This window comes from Triticum dicoccoides, chromosome 5B (genome assembly GCF_002162155.2).
Source record: "Triticum dicoccoides isolate Atlit2015 ecotype Zavitan chromosome 5B, WEW_v2.0, whole genome shotgun sequence".
NCBI classification, from domain to species: domain Eukaryota; kingdom Viridiplantae; phylum Streptophyta; class Magnoliopsida; order Poales; family Poaceae; genus Triticum; species Triticum dicoccoides.
Window position 1 is genome coordinate 207,761,942 of NC_041389.1, and position 19,984 is coordinate 207,781,925.

Genomic DNA, 19,984 nt, shown 5'->3' on the forward strand with positions numbered 1-19,984 from the left:
TCACCAATGTTGGGATGGTTTAATGATGAACATTGTCAATCTTTTGAAATGAATAAGAGCTTCACTTATATGTGCAAACTGAGTTGCAATATTTTCATGCCTTCTACTTCTTGTGCTAATTTTTTGGCTTTAGATTTTATGAACTATGCAAGTTACTCATCTATTCATGTGTCATATATGCAAAAATCAAGGGAAGTAAAAATGGATGACATATACATATACAACATGTACACCTTGTCTCTTTTGTTAGCCACATTTCAGATTAAGCAACGCCGAGGACGGCTTTATTTTCAAGAAGGGGAGGATGATGAGGACATGACTACCTTGGATATGACAAAAAATATTGCATATATGCATATTTGTCAGGTGTATGGGACATTTGTACAATCCACATATGAAGATAAGGAAGAAAGAGATGTTTATTTGCTGTCCAAAAAGTTCTCTCACGTCACTTTTGGCCCAAGAGAAGATAGAGTCCAAGTCTCTCACGTTCTGGATTCAGATTCGGACTGCACAGACACACCTGACTCAAAACGCACACAAGTTTTTCATACGGACTCCAAATTGGGTGATTCTTTTTTTGTTGGAAACTAGATTTCGTGCACTTTCCAACCCAATTGGAATCACCTTCAAATTCGTCCGGAGCGTTGAGTTGTGGACGAAACAATCTGATGCTGCAGCAGAATCCGAGTCAAACTACAAGTCCAAAGGTGTTACATCACCTCCACTTGGGCCCATTGGCCTTGTACGACCTAGATTTAGTTTTAGGCTGCCTTGGGACGTCCTCCCACCTCCTTGGCCGCCACCCCTTGCTCCTATATAAGTAGATCCATCTAGTAGCTTTTCCTTGGGATTTGTTTAGTTAAAAGTTAGCCATTGCAACTTCGTGTACTTCGTTTGTGTCCAACGACCAGACCAAGACCGCTTACGAATCCCCGCCTTTATCAGTACTTCATATATACTCGCAATATTCAGATTGCTTTTATCATATTCTTGCTTGTTCTTCGATTGCTTGCAGGAATAGACCTTCGTGGTCAGGTTGATTGTGCTCCAGCGTGGTCAATAACCTCTCGGAGTTGGTTTAGCGATTGCTAAGGCGCAACGTCGTGCACGTTTGTAGTCGGATCGTCAAAGTCATCTTCACCAAATCGATAGTTATCATCTCATCGAAAGATCGGGACACCCCGCCTCTATCAGGAGGCATACGTAGACGATGTGGTCGTCAAAACCAAGCACGTCGAAACTCTAGTAGACGATTTGAGGCTCACATTCAAGAATCTCCGAACATATGACATTAAGCTTAACCCGGAAAAATGTGTTTTCGGCGTACCAGCCGGAATGCTCTTGGGCTTCATTGTATCCGGTAGAGGAATTGAAGCAAACCCAGCCAAGATCCGAGCTCTGTCACAATTGGATATCCCAAAGGACCTCAAACAAATACAAAAATTGACGGGATGCGTGGCGGCTTTAAGCCGCTTTATCTCCCATTTAGGAGAAAAGGCATTACCCCTTTATCGCTTCCTTTGACGCACTGAACACTTTGAGTGGACGGATGCCACCACAGCCGGACTCGAAGAAATAAAAGCCATATTGGCAACAAACCCGGTCCTGGCCGCGCCCAACATAGGCGAACCAATGCTATTATATATCACGGCAACTCATCAAGTGGTGAGCGCGGTGCCCGTTGTCGAACGAGAAACGGACGGACACAAGTTCCCCCTTCAAAAACCAGTTTACTACGCGTCCACTGTCCTAACTCCATGCAAGTCACGGTACCCGCATTATCAGAAGATAGCGTACGCGGTGTTCATGGCATCCCGGAAGCTGCGACACTACTTTCAAGAGTGTTCGATAATAGTAGCCACCGAAGTACCTCTTAATGACATTATAAACAACCGCGACGCGACGGGCCGGATTGCCAAATGGGCCATTGAGATCCTCCCGTTCGACATAACCTATAAGCCACGACGAGCTATTAAGTCGCAAGTTTTGGCCGACTTCGTCACCGAATGGACTGAAGCCGAACTCCCTAAAGAGTACGGCGCATATTCCAACTGGATCATGCACTTCGACGGCTCCAAAATGTTGGCTGGTCTGGGGGCTGACATCATTCTGACGTCCCCAACCGGAGATACGGTTCAATACGTACTCCAGATAATGTATGCGGACTCCAACAACGCAGCCGAATACGAGGCCCTTCTACATGGCCTCCGGATGTCAGTCTCCATGGGCATTCAACGCCTAGAGGTGCGCGGGGATTCGAACCTCGCGATATCCCAAATAAATGGAGATTTTGATGCCAAGGATCCGAAAATGGCAGCTTATCGCAACGCCGTCCTAAAAATGTCAGCTTGGTTTGAGGGGCTCGAATTTCACCATATAGCCCGGGATAACAACCAGGCAGCAGACGTATTGGCACGCATTGGCACAAAGCGCGATACCGTCCCTCCCAACATCTTCCCAGAGAGGCTGTTCAAGCCATCCGTACTATGAGAGGGGGAATCCGGAAATAATAACCCGGATCCAACTGCATTGCCCGACACCGAACATTCTGACACAATTTGCGGTTCTGCCAACGAAGTAACATCCTCAGCCCACGTAATAATGGCAGTCATTGCCTCGTGGACGAAACCATTCCTAGCCTACCTAACTAGGCAGGAACTTCCCGAGGACCATAACAAGGCCTGCTGCATAGTGCGGCGATCTAAAGCCTATAAGGTCCATGAGGGAGAGCTTTACAAGAAAAGCACAACCGGAGTCCTTCAAAGGTGTATCTTTGAAGAGGAAGGGCGGAATCTTCTGGCTGAAATTCATGCCGGACTCGGCGGGCGCCACGCCACAGCCCGGGCCCTTGTAGGCAAGGCCTTCCGTACAGGATTTTATTGGCCGATGGCCTGGGCAGATGCTCAGGACTTAGTCCAACGATGCATCGGTTGCCAGCTCTTTGCTAATCAAAGCCACATGCCACCCACCATCCTCAAAACTATACCCATAACCTGGCCCTTCACGGTCTAGGGGCTTGACATGGTTGGACCCCTTAAAGGAGGAACCCACAAGCAAAAATACCTATTGGTCATGGTGGATAAATTCACCAAATGGATAGAGGCCAAACCTGTTAAGACGGCCGAATCCGGACCGGTGATAGACTTCATATCAGGGGTCGTATACCGTTACGGCGTCCCCCATAGTATCATCACTGATAACGGCACGAACTTTACGGCCGACGAGGTTAAACTCTGGTGCAAAAACATGGGCATCAAGCTCGACTATGCTTCAGTCTATCACCCTCAAACTAACAGTCAAGTCGAGTCAGCAAATGGTCTAATCATGAGCGGCATCAAACCCAGATTAGTGTGGTCCCTCAAGGAATCTAACACGCACTGGGTAGAGGGGGTCGACTCCGTACTCTGGGGGCTGCAGACCACTCCGAATCGCACCACCGGATTTACACCATTCTTTATGGTATACGGCGCAGAGGCAGTTCTGCCCTGTGACATAATTCATGACTCACCTCGCGTGCGCATGTACGAAGAAAGAGAAGCCAAGCTCGATCGGCAGGACAGTTTGGACGCATTGGAGGAGGAGCGTGACGTGGCAAAAGCCCGTTCCGCATTCTATCAACAGCAAGCTCGAAGATATCAAAGCAGAGAAGTACGGGCCAAAACTTACAACGTTGGCGAGATAGTTCTACGCTTGCCAGACAAGAATAAGGACAAACTCAAGCCCAAATGGGAAGGTCCCTTTATCATCGACCAAGTCTTGATCGGTTGATAGAGGCGGGGTGTCCCGATCTTTCGATGAGATGATAACTATCGATTTGGTGGAGACGACTTTGACGATCCGACTACAAACGTGCACGACGTTGCGCCTTAGCAATCGCTAAACCAATCTCCTGAGGTTACTGACGATGCTGGAAGCACGGTCAGCCTGACCACGAAGGTCTATTCCTGCAAGCAATCGAAGAATGAGCAAGAATATGATAAAGCAATCTGAATATTGCAAATATATATGAAGTATTGATAATGGTGGGGATCCGGAAGCGGTCTTGGTCTGGTCGTTGGACACAAACGAAGTACACGAAGTTGCAATGGCTAACTTTTAACTAAACAAATCCTCAGGAAAAGCTAATAGATGGATCTACTTATATAGGAGCAAGGGGTGGCGGCCAAGGAGGTGGGAGGACGTCCCAAGGCAGCCTAAAACTAAATCTAGGTCGTACAAGGCCAATGGGCCCAAGTGGAGGTGATGTAACACCTTTGGACTTGTAGTTTGACTCGGATTCTGCTGCAGCATCAGATTGTTTCGTCCACAACTCAACGCTCCGGACGAATTTGAAGGTGATTCCAATTGGGTTGGAAAGTGCACGAAATCTAGTTTCCAACAAAAAAAGAATCACCCAATTCGGAGTCCGTATGAAAAACTTGTGTGCGTTTTGAGTCAGGTATGTCTGTGCAGTCCGAATCTGAATCCAGAACGTGAGAGACTTGGACTCTATCTTCTCTTGGGCCAAAAGTGACGTGAGAGAACTTTTTGGACAGCAAATAAACATCTCTTTCATCCTTATCTTCATATGTGGATTGTACAAATGTCCCATACACCTGCAATTAGACAAAACACAAAAGTGTGTGAAGTATTTTTGTTCTGGATAACACAAATAGATTATTGAATAGTTTGCACTAGAAATCACCTGAAAAATATGCATATATGCAATATTTTTGGTCATATCCAAGGTAGTCATGTCCTCATCATCCTCCCCTTCTTGAAAATAAAGCCGTCCTCGGCGTTGCTTAATCTGAAATGTGGCTAACAAAAGAGACAAGGTGTACATGTTGTATATGTATATGTCATCAATTTTTACTTCCCTTGATTTTTGCATATATGACACATGAATAGATGAGTAACTTGCATAGTTCATAAAATCTAAAGCCAAAAAATTAGCACAAGAAGTAGAAGGCATGAAAATATTGCAACTCAGTTTGCACATATAAGTGAAGCTCTTATTCATTTCAAAAGATTGACAATGTTCATCATTAAACCATCCCAACATTGGTGAATAAACCTTACTTGCATCAAATTTACATGCTACAACATGCTTACATAAGCAAACATGCAATAAGTCATTCAACACAGAATCATCACCAAGATTAGAGGTCATATCAAAATGATTAAACATTGGTTCTTTTGCATCAATAGTTAATTCAATGGGTGCACTCAAAATTGTTGGTATTTCAGTTGTTTGATCACATGGCAAAGTCAAATTATCAACGTAGTCCTCTAAAATAGGTGGTGTGATCAAAGTAGTGGGTAGCTCATCAGATGGTGCATTCAAATTGACAAGGCATTCATCATTCTCATGTAGAGATGGAAGATCAGTACCTTTGTCATTACCTCTTATGATCAACTCAGATGATGTAGCCACTCTCGGGGGCGATGTGTCACATGGTGGAGGTGATGTAACACCTTTGGACTTGTAGTTTGACTCGGATTCTGCTGCAGCATCAGATTGTTTCGTCCACAACTCAATGCTCCGGACGAATTTGAAGGTGATTCCAATTGGGTTGGAAAGTGCACGAAATCTAGTTTCCAACAAAAAAAAGAATCACCCAATTCGGAGTCCGTATGAAAAACTTGTGTGCGTTTTGAGTCAGGTATGTCTGCGCAGTCCGAATCTGAATCCAGAACGTGAGAGACTTGGACTCTATCTTCTCTTGGGCCAAAAGTGACGTGAGAGAACTTTTTGAACAGCAAATAAACATCTCTTTCTTCCTTATCTTCATATGTGGATTGTACAAATGTCCCATACACCTGCAATTAGACAAAACACAAAAGTGTGTGAAGTATTTTTGTTCTGGATAACATAAATAGATTATTGAATAGTTTGCACTAGAAATCACCTGACAAATATGCATATATGCAATATTTTTGGTCATATCCAAGGTAGTCATGTCCTCATCATCCTCCCCTTCTTGAAAATAAAGCCGTCCTCGGCGTTGCTTAATCTGAAATGTGGCTAACAAAAGAGACAAGGTGTACATGTTGTATATGTATATGTCATCCATTTTTACTTCCCTTGATTTTTGCATATATGACACATGAATAGATGAGTAACTTGCATAGTTCATAAAATCTAAAGCCAAAAAATTAGCACAAGAAGTAGAAGGCATGAAATATTGCAACTCAGTTTGCACATATAAGTGAAGCTCTTATTCATTTCAAAAGATTGACAATGTTCATCATTAAACCATCCCAACATTGGTGAATAAACCTTACTTGCATCAAATTTACATGCTACAACATGCTTAAATAAGCAAACATGCAATAAGTCATTCAACACAGAATCATCACCAAGATTAGAGGTCATATCAAAATGATTAAACATTGGTTCTTTTGCATCAATAGTTAATTCAATGGGTGCACTCAAAATTGTTGGTATTTCAGTTGTTTGATCATATGGCAAAGTCAAATTATCAACGTAGTCCTCTAAAATAGGTGGTGTGATCAAAGTAGTGGGTAGCTCATCAGATGGTGCATTCAAATTGACAAGGCATTCATCATTCTCATGTAGAGATGGAAGATCAGTACCTTTGTCATTACCTCTTATGATCAACTCAGATGATGTAGCCACTCTCGGGGGCGATGTGTCACATGGTGGAGGTGATGTAGTCCTGACAACAACGGATGTGGTTGTCATAGTATGCCTAGTAGTTGAAGGAACAATCATATCAACTCTTGGAATGTGCACCGTGCGCTTGTTCTCCTCGTGGCCAGCACGTTGTTTTATTTCCTGTTCAGCTTTGCAAGCAAGATGAAACAAATGGTCCATAGGATAACACTCTTCATGAATTAGTATCTCTTGAATATCACGGTTTAATCCTCCCCAAAATCTATCCATAAAATCATCTTCATTTTCTTCTAAAGAGGAATGCAACAAGGTAGTTTGTAAATTATCATAATATTTTGTTACAGTTTCACTACCTTGTTTTAAGTGTTGCAAATTTTTAATCATGTCACGAGTATAATAAGCAGGGACGAAAGTATGTCGCATGGCAAGTTTCAAATCATCCCAAGTAGTAGGTATATAATCAGGGTGTAACCGACAATATTCACTCCACCAAACCAAAGCATAACCAGTGAAAGAACCAACCGCAACCTTAACCTTTTTATGTTCATCGAAATTATGGGAAGCAAATATGTTTTTTATGTCAAACTCCCATTCAATATATATAAAGCAGGTTTAAAACGACCATTAAATGGTGGTATAGATACATTAACCTGATCATGTGCATTTGGATGTTTGTGCACATCTCGTGACGGTTGTGGTATTTGCAAAGGTGGTGGCACGTCTCCCGCGATCGACAAAGCCCATGAATTGACTCTGGATCCTGTCATGATTAGTAGAACAAGAAACAAAACCCAAAAATAATGTTCCTATAACTACTAGGATGTGGTGGTAAAACGCTCACAGTAAAGCAAATATCAATGTCTTACAAGTTCTTACCATGCAGCAGGCGGTGATCGGCAACCAGCGGTGTCAAGTAACTCCGAATATTGAGTAAAGCGATTGCCAGGGGAGCATACGTATACACGGTAGAAATATGTGGAGCTGGGTTGGCTATATATGGTAGCAAAAGATTAGCAATAATCAATTCAAAGATGCAATGTTGAATAAACGTTCAACGACGGTACTGTGCTGGTCCTAGGCTAGACCGGACTAGAGACGCGAGCCTAGAACACTAATGAGGTCACGGCATAGCACAACTAGCATCAATGAAGGATACTAAGTAGCTCTTGACAGCAAGATATAAGTGAAGATCACAACGGCAGTGAAGATAATGATGAAAAACAGCTGCCAAGCAGGATATACAACAACTCTCTCTCCAACTTTTCTCTTGAAAAGTTTGAGCCAATTTTCTAATAAATTCTTTCACAGAATGCTACTAACTCAAGCTTTCCAATGCAAAAAGAATCACTCAATTCCGAGTTAATATGAGGAGTCAAAGAATTCTAAAACTGGCCTGAAAAATTGGAACAAGCTGTGTTCACGAACTTCGGAGGCCAAAAAGACCTATTTAGGAGCCGATCTTGAGGTGTCAAATATTGAACTAGCTTCTGCAACTATTTAGATGCGGCTCGTTGCTAGCTTCAATTTGAGTACTCACGGAGTCAAAACGGACTTCGTATGAGGAAGATACACCTGTTTTACTGAACAGTGCGCAAAACAGATTCCAATCCGAATTCAGGTACGAGATTGATTCTAGATAGATCCGATTTTTTTTTCTTCTCTCTTTTTTTTCTCACGTTTTTTCTTCTCTCTCTTTTTCTTTTTTTTATTCCTTTTTGCTCTTTTTTTTCCTCTATCTTTTTTTTCTCCCTCTTTCCAAGACAAACTAGATAAGATAGAGATTGGATCACGCGAAGATGTGAATGACCTCAACTATGATTATCACAATGAACAGTGCGTAGCACGTGATGGAAATTAATGGATGGGATGGTGGACAGTGGAAGGGATAATGATGCAGCGGCGGCGTGACTAATGTGAATAGAACTCGAAACTCTAAAAGAACTAGACACTAAGACCAGCAACTGACACGACGATGCAACCGATAATTCAACTATGCAAGCAATGAATAAAAAATTGCAAAGGCTCAGACTGGCTTGGATAAAGGATGAATAGATCTAACTTTTTTTTGGCTTTTTTTTGGACTATAGGTATGAAGAACAGATGCAATCTAAACTATGAAAAACTAAAAAATCTCACCGAGCAACCTGAAAACTGATACCACTTGATAGAGGCGGGGTGTCCCGATCTTTCGATGAGATGATAACTATCGATTTGGTGGAGACGACTTTGACGATCCGACTACAAACGTGCACGACGTTGCGCCTTAGCAATCGCTAAACCAATCTCCTGAGGTTACTGACGATGCTGGAAGCACGGTCAGCCTGACCACGAAGGTCTATTCCTGGAAGCAATCGAAGAACGAGCAAGAATATGATAAAGCAATCTGAATATTGCAAATATATATGAAGTATTGATAATGGGGGGGATCCGGAAGCGGTCTTGGTCTGGTCGTTGGACACAAACGAAGTACACGAAGTTGCAATGGCTAACTTTTAACTAAACAAATCCTCAGGAAAAGCTAATAGATGGATCTACTTATATAGGAGCAAGGGGTGGCGGCCAAGGAGGTGGGAGGACGTCCCAAGGCAGCCTAAAACTAAATCTAGGTCGTACAAGGCCAATGGGCCCAAGTGGAGGTGATGTAACACCTTTGGACTTGTAGTTTGACTCGGATTCTGCTGCAGCATCAGATTGTTTCGTCCACAACTCAACGCTCCGGACGAATTTGAAGGTGATTCCAATTGGGTTGGAAAGTGCACGAAATCTAGTTTCCAACAAAAAAAGAATCACCCAATTTGGAGTCCGTATGAAAAACTTGTGTGCGTTTTGAGTCAGGTGTGTCTGTGCAGTCCGAATCTGAATCCAGAACGTGAGAGACTTGGACTCTATCTTCTCTTGGGCCAAAAGTGACGTGAGAGAACTTTTTGGACAGCAAATAAACATCTCTTTCTTCCTTATCTTCATATGTGGATTGTACAAATGTCCCATACACCTGCAATTAGACAAAACACAAAAGTGTGTGAAGTATTTTTGTTCTGGATAACACAAATAGATTATTGAATAGTTTGCACTAGAAATCACCTGAAAAATATGCATATATGCAATATTTTTGGTTATATCCAAGGTAGTCATGTCCTCATCATCGGTGGAGCGTACCGTCTGCGAGATGCATCGGATAACCGACTCGAGCCGAACCCATGGAACGCAGCCCGTCTCCGAAGATTCTACGCCTAGCGCCGGATTTTGAGTCCGTCTCCTTCCTCCGTCTATATTTTACATATTAGCTGTCTTCTGTTTCTCTCCTTCTCCCCCCTTTTCCTATTACAGCCTTTGAAAGCTTGTTTGCGCATTATTCGCACACACTTGATGCACTATCCGCGCTCATTATACCTGGGGGCTTCTTTAACAGAAGCTTATTTATACGGGCTTCATGCCCAACACATGTGTCACACTTCCGCATGTACCTTTTATTCACCATTATATGCATCGATATGACTTAAGTTTTGGCCAAGCTGGGTTGCCTGGCTCCTGTGCTTACCCCTATGTTCCCGATTGTTCGGCTAGGCGGTAAAGGGAGCACCTCTGTGATTGTTACTGCCGGGTCAGCCGGATGTGTACCTCAGACTGGGTGAAGCCGGAAGCTAGCGTTCTTAAGGGAATATTCGGTCGGTGAACTAAAAGACGATTTCTTACCTATTTATTTATGTGCCCCGAGATGTTTTTCTGCTTTTTTCACAGTCCGGACATGCACTTTAGGGCATGCCTCGCAGGGAAAGGAACCCCTAACGGAACTTTTCTCCCTGGAAGATGTTTCTTACTAACCATGTAATATAACATAACTAGTTGGGCACTTGTCTGATAAAGCACTAATGACCCCTACGCCTGGTCTCCACGCATGCCCCAGTTCTTATATAACCGCGAGGGTATTCAGACACACTCCGGACTATTGGGTCCCGAGGTTGAAGCGAAAAGGTCCGCTACGACAAACGATCTACAATCTGGCTAGAAGGCATTTTACATGTCATCTTACATAGTCAACTTGACTGGGCATATTCCTCTTCAATGCCATCCAGCAGGCTGTCTAGTTTATAGTCCTGTTGGGAATACTTTGCGGCCAATTCTACTTGGCCGTACACTAAGCTCACAGGGATCTCTATCCCATCGGGCCCCGCAGGTCCGACCTCGGCCATGTGGTTTGGGTTAGCCTTCGTGTACCGCGTCTTCAGCATGGCCCAGGCCTCTCTGGCGCCTTGAAGGCAGGCTGATATCTTCCACAAGCGGAAGCACTGTCGCGCTCCCTGAACCCTCTCTGCAAGCTCTCCAAGGCCTTCAGGCAGGGAGACAGATGGCCACAAGGCCTGGGCGACGCCTTTCATCACCTGCTGAACTCGTTCGTGCAGTTGCAAGAGCTCGGGAAGAAGGTCACCCGTAGAACCGGGCATTTCCTCTACAGGACGGCCTGTGAGCATACCTACAGACATAACTCTGTTAGTCGACTTCCTTGCCGAACTCTTTTTCAAAGTTTGTTCAAGCACTTACTAAAAATGCCGCGTCGAAGCCGTTGATTCTCCTTAAGAGTCAGATAGCTGGGCACGAACATCCTTTAGTTCCTCACCCAGCTGGGTGTTGGCATCTTGGAGATTATTTTTCTCCTGCCTCACCCTTGTAAGCACATTCTCGCCGGCCTTTAACCGGCGCATGAGCTGTTGCTTGTCCGGATCTATCCCGGCGCCATCTGCAATATTATTGTCAGACTTATACACACGCCGCACTTCACAAATTACTTATCTTTTGAAGCATATATTACCAGAGGGGGTCTCTTTGGCTACCCCCGCTGCGGCTAGTGCGGCCTCAAGTTGGGCTTTGCACTCCTCCAGCTCCTGGGACAGTTGGGTATTCTTTTCTGTAAGATCCTGCACAATAAATGATCCTTAAATCAGTTATTCTAACTATTTCAAGTCTCGGGGGCTACTGGCATATATAACTGTCAAATTTTCTCACCCGTATGTCTTTTACATACTGCTCCATGGCTCTGGCTAGACCATTTTGAGCGGCACGGAGGTGCGCATCTCCTGAATTAAAGGCATCCAATGCCTCTGGTGAGAAACACGCGTCACGAAGAACTGTCCCGCGGCGCCTGTGATTCATGGCACTCTCCACCTCGGAATTGGTGGCAGGTAACCTATCGGCATCCTCTGTCGGAGGAACCTCCGACGCATGCCCCGTCTTCGCCTCCCCTTCTAGACCTGGCTTTGGAGCCTGGCGAGCAGATGATTGATTGGCAACCTCTCCGGATACAGTCCGGCGAGCGCTCTTCTTCCTGAAAAGGCACGAGCGTTAGTATGCCTCCCGGGAATAAAGCCGGGGAGTAAGGTGACGCGCCATACCATTGCGCCGGAGTTTCGATCCGGACCGCACTTCTTTTTAGCCTGCTGGGCCGTGCTGCCCCTTGTTGGCTAGCCGCCGCGGGCTCGGCCTTCAGCCTCAAGGGCGCCCCCTGCGGAACGCCATCAGTATACAATGATCAAAAACACGCACGGATGGGTCATTTTCAAAGTAATGGGACTTCGGTCTCAGTTACCTGTGAGGCGGGAAGTATTCCGGGGTAATTGGCCGTAATGGCGACCAAGGCATTATCGATGCTCAGTTGGTGAAATACCCCATCTATCAGCTCCACCGATATGTCCGGATCCTCTTGGGAGGTCGGATCGAGGAACCGTTCCGGATCCTCGGGTTGTGGAGGCGGGCTGTTTATGTCCTTTACGGCCTGGCGCAGTTCCTACGCCGAAATCACAAAATGAGATACTTGACTATGGGAATATGGATCGGATAGGCAAAAAGAAATGTCCGTTGACCCAGCTCGGAGGATTGTGCATAGAAAATCCGTTCTGTGGATTGACGTGGAGAAATTCCTCCTCTTCTCCCTTGTACAATGTGGACAAGATCTTCATCAGATCGGCGACTGATCCCGGCCCCTTACGGCCGCAGCGGGTGGCATCATCCTCCCCGTTGAAATCCCACATGGGGTGGCGTCTATACTGAAGCGGCTGCACCCCCAGCATAATGCATGTGGCCATGACCCCGATCATGGTCAGTCCGGAATGAGCTAACAACCTTATCCGGCTCATCAGGTAAAGGACGTCCCTGTCGTTTTCCTTCTGAGGGCTCCGTGGACATCAGCTTAGGCGTTTATTCAAAGGAGCGTTATTAAACTCAGGGAGGCCGACCCGAATAGGGTCCGGCAGGGGGACATCTTCTATATAAAACCATGCCAAAGGCCAGTCTTCGGATGCCTTCTTCGGGGTTTCGGATAGATATCCGGTCCCGGCGATGCGCCATAGTTCGGCTCCGCCCACTTGATATATTGACCCCTCTTGAGAACGGGGCACAAGGCAGAACAGCTTCTTCCATAGCACAAAATGAGCCTCAATGCCCAAAAACAGCTTGCAAAGGGCCACGAAGCCCGCAATATGCAAAATGGAGGCAGGCGTAAGGTTGTGCAACTGGAAGCCGTAGAACTCCAGGAGCCCCCGGAGAAACGGATGAATTGGAAATCCGAGCCCTCTTATCAAATAAGAGACAAGGCATACCCACTCTCCTTTGGAGGGGCTGGGGACGCTCTCCGCTTGCTTTTCGCCCTTATAGCTGGTGAGTCCGGCTCGAACCGGGACCATGAAGGTTGGGGGAAGAAATCCCTTGGTTTGGAGCGCCACTAGCTCACTGTGCGGGACGGAGCATCTCTCCCAATCACCAGGTGAGGGCTGGGAGGGCGAGAGGAGGAGCCGCGTCGACTGTCCATGATGGAATGGATTTCTGTCAGATGTGCTCTGATGAATGCTCGCGAAGGGAGGATGGTGTGATTCGGATCTAGATCCTCGTCTCTTTTATAGGCAGCTCATTTGCGCAGCTAGGGGGGTAAAAGTAAAAATACCCTGGCTTTTCGCATTCGTTCAACACGTGGAAGATGGCCATTATTGGGCGTGGAAGTCGAGGAGCGCAGTATTTATAACGAGTCGGACGCTATTCAACAAGTACACATGATTTGGAGAAGAACCCGCCTTGCAATGCCGAAGATAATCTACGCGCCGGACTCATCACCATTGAAGCCTGGTTCGGGGGCTACTGAGGGAGTCCTGGATTAGGGGGTGTCCGGATAGCCGAACTATCACCTTTGGCCGGACTCCTGGAGTATGAAGATACAAGATAGAAGACTTCGTCCCGTGTCCGGATGGGACTTTCCTTGGCGTGGAAGGCAAGCTTGGCGATACAGATATGTAGATCTCCTACCATTATAACCGACTCTGTGTAACCCTAACCCTCTTTGGTGCCTATATAAACCGGAGGGTTTTAGTCCGTAGGACGAACAACAATCATAGCATAGGCTAGCTTCTAGGGTTTAGCCTCTCTGGTCTCGTGGTAGATCTACTCTTGTACTACCCATATCATCAATATTAATCAAGCAGAAGTAGGTTTTTAGTTCCATCGAAAGGGCCCAAACCTGGGTAAAAAAATCATGTCCCTTGTCTGATAGAGGCGGGGGTGTCCCGATCTTTCGATGAGATGGTAACTATCGATTTGGTGGAGACGACTTTGACGATCCGACTACAAACGTGCACGACGTTGCGCCTTAGCAATCGCTAAACCAATCTCCAGAGGTTATTGACCACGCCGGTGCACGATCAACCTGACCACGAAGGTCTATTCCTGCAAGCAATCGAAGAACGAGCAAGAATATGATAAAAGCAATCTGAATATTGCAAATATGTATGAAGTATTGATAAAGGTGGGGATCCGAAAGCGGTCTTGGTCTGGTCGTTGGACACAAACGAAGTACACGAAGTTGCAATGGCTAACTTTTAACTAAACAAATCCCAAGGAAAAGCTACTAGATGGATCTACTTATATAGGAGCAAGGGGTGGCGGCCAAGGAGGTGGGAGGACGTCCCAAGGCAGCCTAAAACTAAATCTAGGTCGTACAAGGCCAATGGGCCCAAGTGGAGGTGATGTAACACCTTTGGACTTGTAGTTTGACTCGGATTCTGCTGCAGCATCAGATTGTTTCGTCCACAACTCAACGCTCCGGACGAATTTGAAGGTGATTCCAATTGGGTTGGAAAGTGCACGAAATCTAGTTTCCAACAAAAAAAGAATCACCCAATTCGGAGTCCGTATGAAAAACTTGTGTGCGTTTTGAGTCAGGTGTGTCTGTGCAGTCCGAATCTGAATCCAGAACGTGAGAGACTTGGACTCTATCTTCTCTTGGGCCAAAAGTGACGTGAGAGAACTTTTTGGACAGCAAATAAACATCTCTTTCTTCCTTATCTTCATATGTGGATTGTACATGATAGAGGCAAAGGTGTCCCGTCTTTCGATGAGATGGTGGATTTCGCTTTGGTGGAAGTCGACTTTGACGATCCGACTACGAACGTGCGAGGACGTCGCGCCTTAGCAATCGCTAAACCAACTCCGAGAGGTTATTGACCACGCCGGAGCACGATCAACCTGACCACGAGGGTCTGTTTCCTGCGAGCAAACGAAGAACAAGCAAGAAACTAAGATTGCAATCTGGATATTGCGAATATAAGATGAAAGCTTTATTGATCAAGGTGGGGTTCTGTGACGCCTTTGTCTGGTCGTTGAACACAAACGAAGTACGCGAAGTTGCAGCTATGGCGAACTTTTTTAATCTAAACAAAACCCCAAAGTCTAAACGATGCCCTAAGGGCTGTATATATGGAGGAAGAGGGGGGGAATTTCGTGGCCCTTGGTGGAGGGGTCCGAAATCAACCCTATCTCTTGTTTCCCCACACATACGGACTCTAAAAATAGCCTATACTTATGTATTTCGAAATTACATGGGCCTGGCCCAATAATAAGGTGACGCAGCACCTAAAATAGCCTCGGGACGAAATTTATGAAGTGGCATCTTGTATATTTCGTCCAAGGCTTCATGCACCCATTATGGTGGCTTCAAAGTCCTGAAATCATCACTTGTAACTCCGTTCTTGTTCCCCTTGCGCATGCCATCATCTCCATGCTTGTTCTTGCTCCAATGTTCATCCTTCTCCAAGCTAGGCCCTTCATTTGTAAGCAAAACAAATGTATCCAATTTAGACAGCATCATATTCTCATGAACATTAGAATCATTACCAAGAAACGAAAGTACCTGGTAATTTAGTTGGCGTGCACGAGCTCTAGTAATTGGTCCAGTATGTATAGCAGCAGGGGCTGTGGGTGTAACAATTGTATTGATGTCCTCATCAAATCTGGATATTGCGAATATAAGATGAAAGCTTTATTGATCAAGGTGGGGTTCTGTGACGCCTTTGTCTGGTCGTTGAACACAAACGAAGTACGCGAAGTTGCAGCTATGGCGAACTTTTAATCTAAACAAAACCCCAAGGAAAAGCTACTAGATGGATCTACTTATATAGGAGCAAGGGGTGGCGGCCAAGGAGGTGGGAGGACGTCCCAAGGCAGCCTAAAACTAAATCTAGGTCGTACAAGGCCAATGGGCCCAAGTGGAGGTGATGTAACACCTTTGGACTTGTAGTTTGACTCGGATTCTGCTGCAGCATCAGATTGTTTCGTCCACAACTCAACGCTCCGGACGAATTTGAAGGTGATTCCAATTGGGTTGGAAAGTGCACGAAATCTAGTTTCCAACAAAAAAAGAATCACCCAATTCGGAGTCTGTATGAAAAACTTGTGTGCGTTTTGAGTCAGGTGTGTCTGTGCAGTCCGAATCTGAATCCAGAACGTGAGAGACTTGGACTCTATCTTCTCTTGGGCCAAAAGTGACGTGAGAGAACTTTTTGGACAGCAAATAAACATCTCTTTATTCCTTATCTTCATATGTGGATTGTACAAATGTCCCATACACCTGCAATTAGACAAAACACAAAAGTGTGTGAAGTATTTTTGTTCTGGATAACATAAATAGATTATTGAATAGTTTGCACTAGAAATCACTTGACAAATATGCATATATGCAATACTTTTGGTCATATCCAAGGTAGTCATGTCCTCATCATCCTCCCCTTCTTGAAAATAAAGCCGTCCTCGGCGTTGCTTAATCTGAAATGTGGCTAACAAAAGAGACAAGGTGTACATGTTGTATATGTATATGTCATCCATTTTTACTTCCCTTGATTTTTGCATATATGACACATGAATAGATGAGTAACTTGCATAGTTCATAAAATCTAAAGCCAAAAAATTAGCACACGAAGTAGAAGGCATGAAAATATTGCAACTCAGTTTGCACATATAAGTGAAGCTCTTATTCATTTCAAAAGATTGACAATGTTCATCATTAAACCATCCCAACATTGGTGAATAAACCTTACTTGCATCAAATTTACATGGTACAACATGCTTAAATACGCAAACATGCAATAAGTCATTCAACACAGAATCATCACCAAGATTAGAGGTCATATCAAAATGATTAAACATTGGTTCTTTTGCATCAATAGTTAATTCAATGGGTGCACTCAAAATTGTTGGTATTTTAGTTGTTTGATCACATGGCAAAGTCAAATTATCAACGTAGTCCTCTAAAATAGGTGGTGTGATCAAAGTAGTGGGTAGCTCATCAGATGGTGCATTCAAATTGACAAGGCATTCATCATTCTCATGTAGAGATGGAAGATCAGTACCTTTGTCATTACCTCTTATGATCAACTCAGATGATGTAGCCACTCTCGGGGGCGATGTGTCACATGGTGGAGGTGATGTAGTCCTGACAACAACGGATGTGGTTGTCATAGTATGCTTAGTAGTTGAAGGAACAATCATATCAACTCTTGGAATGTGCACCGTGCGCTTGTTCTCCTCGTGGCCAACACGTCGTTTTATTTCCTGTTCAGCTTTGCAAGCAAGATGAAACAAATGGTCCATAGGATAACACTCTTCATGAATTAGTATCTCTTAAATATCACGGTTTAATCCTCCCCAAAATCTATCCATAAAATCATCTTCACTTTCTTCTAAAGAGGAATGCAACAAGGTAGTTTGTAAATCATCATAATATTTTGTTACAGTTTCACTACCTTGTTTTAAGTGTTGCAACTTCTTAATCATGTCACGAGTATAATAAGCAGGGACGAAAGTATGTCGCATGGCAAGTTTCAAATCATCCCAAGTAGTAGGTATATAATCAGGGTGTAACCGACAATATTCACTCCACCAAACCAAAGCATAACCAGTGAAAGAACCAACCGCAACCTTAACATTTTTATGTTCATTGAAATTATGGGAAGCAAATATATTTTTTATGTCGAACTCCCATTCAATATATAAAGCAGGTTTAAAACGGCCATTAAATGGTGGTATAGATACATTAACCTGATCATGTGCATTTGGATGTTTGTGCACCTCTCGTGACGGTTGTGGTATTTGCAAAGGTGGTGGAACGTCTCCCGCGATCGACAAAGCCCATGAGTTGACTCTGGATCCTGTCATGATTAGTAGAACAAGAAACAAAACCCAAAAATAATGTTCCTATAACTACTAGGATGTGGTGGTAAAACACTCACAGTAAAGCAAATATCAATGTCTTACAAGTTCTTACCATGCAGCAGGCGGTGATCGGCAACCAGCGGTGTCAAGTAACTCCGAATATTGAGTAAAGCGATTGCCAGGGGAGCGTACGTATACACGGTGTAGAAATATGTGGAGCTGGGTTGGCTATATATGGTAGCAAAAGATTAGCAATAATCAATTCAAAGATGCAATGTTGAATAAACGCTCAACGACGGTACTGTGCTGGTCCTAGGCTAGACCGGACTAGAGACGCGAGCCTAGAACACTAATGAGGTCACGTCGTAGCACAACTAGCATCAATGAAGGATACTAAGTAGCTCTGGACAGCAAGATATAAGTGAAGATCACAACGGCAGTAAAGATAATGAGGTGAAACAACAGCCAAGCAGGATATATCAACAACTTTGTCTCCAACTTTCCTCTGAAAAAGTTTGTGCTGATTTTTTTGTTTTTTTTTCTTCTCTTTTTTTTCCTCACACTTTTTTTTTCTTTCTCTCCTTTTTTTCTCTCTGACTTTTTTTTCTCCTTTTTTTTCTCGTTTTTTTTCTCTCTTTTTTTCTCCCTCTTTCCAAAACAAACTAGATAAGATGCAGATTGGATCAAGTGAAGATGTGAACGATCTCAACTATTATTATGACAATGAATGGTGGGTAGCACGTGGTGGAAATTGATGGATGGGTGGTGGACAGCGGAAGAGATAATGATGCAGCGGTGGCGTGACTAATGTGAACAGAACTCGAAACTCTAAACGAACTAGACACTAAGACCAGCAACTCGACACGACGATGCAACCGATAATTCAACTATGCAAGCAATAAAAAGAAAATTGCAAAGGCTCAGACTGGCTTGGACCAAGGATGAATAGATCTAACTCTTTTTTGTGGCTTTTTCTTGGACAATAGGTAAGAAAATAAATCTAATCTAGGAAAACTGGAAATTCTCACCGAGCAACCTGAAAACTGATACCACTTGATAGAGGCGAGGGTCCCGATCTTTCGATGAGATGATAACTATCGATTTGGTGGAGACGACTTTGACAATCCGACTACAAATGTGCACGACGTTGCGCCTTAGCAATCGCTAAACCAATCTCCTGAGGTTACTGACGATGCCGGAAGCACGGTCAGCCTGACCACGAAGGTCTATTCCTGCAAGCAATCGAAGAACGAGCAAGAATATGATAAAGCAATCTGAATATTGCAAATATATATGAGGTATTGATAATGGTGGGGATCCGTAAGCGGTCTTGGTCTGGTCGTTGGACACAAACGAAGTACACGAAGTTGCAATGGCTAACTTTTAACTAAACAAATCCCAAGCAAAAAGCTACTAGATGGATCTACTTATATAGGAGCAAGGGGTGGCGGCCAAGGAGGTGGGAGGACGTCCCAAGGCAGCCTAAAACTAACCCTAGGTCGTACAAGGCTCATGGGCCCAAGTGGAGGTGATGTAACACCTTTGGACTTGTAGTTTGACTCGGATTCTGCTGCAGCATCAGATTGTTTCGTCCACAACTCAAAGCTCCGGACGAATTTGAAGGTGATTCCAATTGGGTTGGAAAGTGCACGAAATCTAGTTTCCAACAAAAAAAAGAATCACCCAATTCGGAGTCCGTATGAAAAACTTGTGTGCGTTTTGAGTCAGGTATGTCTGTGCAGTCCGAATCTGAATCCAGAACGTGAGAGACTTGGACTCTATCTTCTCTTGGGCCAAAAGTGACGTGAAAGAACTTTTTGGACAGCAAATAAACATCTCTTTCTTCCTTATCTTCATATGTGGATTGTACAAATGTCCCATACACCTGCAATTAGACAA